This window comes from Sus scrofa, unplaced genomic scaffold (genome assembly GCF_000003025.6).
Source record: "Sus scrofa isolate TJ Tabasco breed Duroc unplaced genomic scaffold, Sscrofa11.1 Contig53, whole genome shotgun sequence".
NCBI lineage: Eukaryota > Metazoa > Chordata > Mammalia > Artiodactyla > Suidae > Sus > Sus scrofa.
In genome coordinates, this window is record NW_018085237.1 from 119,747 (window position 1) to 124,964 (window position 5,218).

General features: G+C 33.9%; 1 pseudogene; it reads left to right on the forward strand.

The window, feature by feature from the left end:
- The first annotated feature begins 403 nt into the window (after positions 1-403).
- LOC110258879 lies at positions 404-3,456 on the forward strand (annotated as a pseudogene).
- The last annotated feature ends 1,762 nt before the right edge of the window (positions 3,457-5,218 follow it).

The following is a 5,218-nucleotide window of genomic DNA, read 5'->3' on the forward strand; positions in this document are numbered from 1 at the left end:
TGTGTTCTTCCTAACCAATTTTCTTCAGACATTGGCATGAAATAGATGACATCTAAGACCTATATACTGGTGCTGGTCTTTCAAGAATTTAAAAATGCTCTTTATTATTTAGTCAGCTAGTATTGAGATCAAATCAACATTCCAAATTAGTAGGCTGCTTTCCTGATAGATAAGGATGTACTTCTTGCATCACTGATCACTTTAGTGAAATGTTAAGCCCACTTTCCATGGAATCCCTGGTTGAAGGTTGAAGATGTGCTGAGTTTACAAAATATTTGAGAAAACTAATCTGAATGTGTTTGAGTTAACTGGTTTTCATTTCTCTGCACTTAATTCCAACTGTTTATACTGGAAACAAATTGGCAGAGTAAGTATCTGGGGGCGTGGGCTGGAAATATTACTGATGCATACTCAAATTAACCTGACGGCCACTCAGGTCTGTAGGTAGTGAATTATCCATGTCACTCACTGTTGTGGTAAGTGTCCCATCAACCAGGTTTGCATTAGGCTTATTTATGTTGTGTATGTATTTTTGCTATATATTCCTTCTAAAAGGTTTTACTTCTCTTATAGCATGTGATCATTTGATTAGCATAAAAATGCTGGAGCATACTTTAGTTTTAATCATGCATTATTTAAATGAAAAATATTAATAATAATTAAATTTCACATTAAAGCATTTTCAAGTTGGCAGTGAATTTCATTGGGTCTCATATCATCCTTATATAAATTCTTCCATATCACTGTTAAAAAAAATGCTCAGTTTGGGATTGAATATCTACAAATATTAAGGACTTTTCCGTTTCAAAATACCTGCCTTCTTACATAGACTAGTTTCACATGAATCAACCAAAATAAATTTATAACATGCTGCATTTTAAAACATTAAGAGGGAACCTAAATATGTCCTGACAAATTTAAGTTAAATGTAAGAGCTTCTGCTCCTATGCTGATGGCATGAAACATGTAAAAGATTTATTCAAGCCTAGGAAAGAAATAAACATTTTCAATCTATTTTCATAGTGCCGGAAAACTCAGGCAAGTGATATGTGTTAAAAATGTCCTAAGATAACTGGCCTATCACCAAACTAATTAATTTTTTCATGATCATATTATTGAAGTGTATCTGATTGCACATGTTTAAACTATGGCTGAATTTTTTAAAAACATTTTTTGTTATACTCAGGTTTACATGTAGGCATGACAATTTGGTTGCTAAACTGCTCACTCAAACAAGAGAGAGTGTAAGAGGAAAAGAAGTGTGTGTTATGAATGAGATCTGTCCCTGGGATATTTCATATTCCTCATTAACTTATGAATTATGTAATGATATCCTAATTTTAAGAAGAGACTTTAGAAAGCTTAAACAATTAGTTTGAGAATTATACCTGACTATCAAGGCATTCAGTGTTTTCCAAAACAGACACCTGTGGGCCAAGATATGACTGTCATACACAAGGTATGCTGGCTTTTGCAAACCCACTGTGGAGAGAGAATATCTTATCAGTGGATAAAATGGCCACCAGAAGTGAAGTATTTCTATCCTATGCTTAGTTAAATAGTCTTAAAATTACATGTTAGATACAAAAGACAAAAATCCATGAAATTTTCCTTTATTCAACATTGAAACAAAAGCTGAAAGATAACTGACCAAAAGTTACCATCGCATTACCTCCTTTTATTGACATTGGTTTTTGCATGAAATTTCTAGCAAAAGTCAAACATACTTGGGCAATTTCACAATTGTACCTATTCTTTACCAATTGCCATAAACTTTAATATCAGTATGTATTTTTAAATTGTATTAACACATGAAATATAAATATGATAATTTGCTGATGATTTTTTTCACTTGACGTCATTAGTTGGCATTCTTTCCTAAGGTATATTTATCAATTATCCTTGAACGCAACAGCAGTTACACTGGTTTACTATGACAGGTTGGCAGTATTTGATCACAAGCAAGGAAGCATATATATACCCAAATTAATGTTTGGCAGACCAATCTGGGTGGATTATTTTTGGATTCATTCCCAGATAAATCAGGGAATCTGAACCTATAAAAAGAAGGAAAGTTGACCTAATATATATAGCCACAAAAATTGAAAAATATGCAAAATAAACTTTTCTTGTCTTAGGTCAATTAGCTTTCTTTGTTTTGTAAAAAAAAAATTAACAGCAATGAAATGTTTTATTTTCAAACTCATATTTAAATATTTAAAATAATTACAAGTAGTATTTAGTGAATCTATAGGATTTTATTATAATTATAATATAGTTTACATTTAAATTAATCTGTACATTTATGAAATGAGAGAATACACATTTTTAAAATTAATTCAATCATCAATAATTAATATTAAGATTATCTTCATGTTAATCTTTTTTTAGAGAATTTTATATTATTGTGTTCATACTGTTTTCACCCGTTTGTATATTCTTTTTTTCAGAAATGTAAAGAATTGGTATATAACCTATACCAAACACAAGTGGAAAGCCATAGAAACATGTGAGAATTCATTCTTCTAGGACTTTCATATGACCAGAACATCCAAATATTTTGCTTTATATTCTTCTTCTTCTTCCGTTGTCTTGCTCTGTTGGTGGGAAACCTTCTGATCCTTGTCTCCATTCAATGCAGTCCTCTTTGTAACCAACCAGTGTACTATTTCCTCAGCCACTTATCTTTCATAGACATCTGCTATACCTCTAGTGTTACACCCAAATTAATTGGAGACCTGCTAGTGGAAAGAAAAAACATTTCCTATGGTAATGCATGGTAACTGCATGTTGCAGGTCCTTATCATGCACTTCTTTGGAGGCACTGAGATCTTTATTCTTACTGCCATGGTCTTTGACTGCTACGTTGCCATCTGCAAACCTCTCCACTACGTGGTGATCATGAACAGGATGTGATGGAACCTCCCACTCTTAGCTGCTTGGGCTGTTGGGGCAGTCCATGCCTTGCCTCAGTTTTTTACGGCAATCAGGTTACCTTTCTGTGGTCCTAATGAACTCAATCACTACTTCTGTGATATTTTTCCTCTCCTAAAAATTGCTTGTACTGATATCTACATCAATGGTATCCTTGTGATTGCCTTTGCAGGTATGACTGCCTTACTTATCTTTGCTGTATTATCTGTTTCTTATGGAATTATATTATTCAGCTTAAAAAATCATTCAGCTGAGAGAAGACAAAAAGTTCTTTCTACCTGTGGGTTTCATATCACTGTAGTCATCTTATTTTTTGTGCCTGTGATCTTTATTTACTTTAGAGCTCCTACAACTTTTCTTGAGAAAATATTTGCGCTCTTTTATACTATCATTGCTCCTATGTTCAATCCATTGATATATACACTGAGAAATACAGAGATGAAAACTACTTTGAAAAAACTGAGTATCAAATATTATTTTCAAAGGAAGCACAGAATTTCTTTGAAGAAGCTTGTTGGCTAAGCAACTTTGCAAAAGAAAAGGGGTGGGTATGAATGAAAGGGACAGCAACCCTCTCAGGTGTTAGGTACTGTCACTATCTTGAATGGAAGGAATGAGTGCTATAGGACTACAAGATAAACACCAAATCCAAACTTTTGTATAAGAAAGTTAATCAGCAACTACGTGAATGCGGTGAGGTATTAAGATGGCATCCATAGTGTAACCTTCATGAAAAAGACACTTGAGCCAAAGGAAAGAAGGGAGTCCCATCATGATTCATGATTTGTGAAAAAAAATGTTTTTTAATACTAAATATGTTTCAGAAAATGTGGACTTAGGGCCCAGAACACACAGTAACATACCTTCTGTGGTAGTGGAGAAGTTGAAAACTAAAACTAAACTAATGAATTAGACTTATCACAAAACATTCACATGTACCTCCTCTAGTGCCATTCAGAAATGAGCTGTGCAACAAAGAGATATTTAGAGTAGAATCTGTTTTAAGGTGATTTCTGGAGGTCAGCTCTGTTGGTGCCCTATTGAATGTTATAAAAATATCCTGTGAATACAAAACAAGAATTAATATTTCAAATTGCTGACAATAAATTTGATAGTATTTCACTTGCTGATCTGAGTTTTTAACATTTCCAATAAAACTCAAGGAACTTTATAAGAAAATTTAACTATTGAACCACACTCACCTATCTAAACTTGATAGGTAGGGGTTCCCTGAGGCTCATTGGGTTAAGGATCCAGCTGTCACTGCTGTGGCAGTTTTGATCCTTGCCTGGTAACTTCCACATGTTGGAGCTGTGGGCAAATAAAATGAAATAAAATGGAGAGGTAACTGGCTAGTCATTGTATCAAGAATTAAAGATGTCTCCTGTTATAATGACAAAACAGAAAAAACAAAAACAAAAACAGATAATGACAATAACAATAAAAAATCTAGTATCTCCGCAGAAAAGAAAATCATGGACTTGGAGAAAAGACTTGTGTCTGCCTGATGGGAGAGGGAGGGAGTGGGAGGGATCGGGAGCTTGGAGTTATCAGACACAACTTAGAATAGATTTACAAGGAGATCCTGCTGAGTAGAACTGAGAACTGTCTAGATACTCATGTTGCAACAGAACAAATGGTGGGGAAAAATGTAAATGTAATGTATACATGTAGGGATAACTTGATCCCCTTGCTGTACAGTGGGAAAATAAAATTAAAAAAAATCTAGTGAAAGACAAATGAGATGTGGCCTAAAAACAGATTAAGACACAAGATGAAATAAAAACAACAAAAAAGCAGTTTGGCTGCTCATGGATGTTTGTAACAGCTCTATTCATGTGTACCAAACCCTGGGAAAAAATAAGATATTCATTAGTAGGTAAATAGATAAATAAAAGGTAACATAGTCACACAATGGAATAGCATTCAAATCCAAAAAGAAATGAGCTATTAAGCTATGAAAATACATGCAGGAAACCTTAGTGTATATTATAGATAGAAAGAATCCAAACTGAAAAGACTCCTTGCTGTGTAATTTCAATTATATGACAATCTGCAAAAGGCAGAAGCATGGCGACAGCAAAAATATCAGTGAACATAAGGGGTTTGGAAAAGAGGAGGGATGAATAGGTGGAGCATCGAGGATTTTTAGGGAGTCAACCTCCTCTGTATGTTACGAACATTTTGGATGTTGTCATCATATATGTCAAAACCCATAGAATGTACAGTCCCTAGAGGGACCACTAATGTAAACTATGAATTTGGGGTGTCATGATGAATCAAT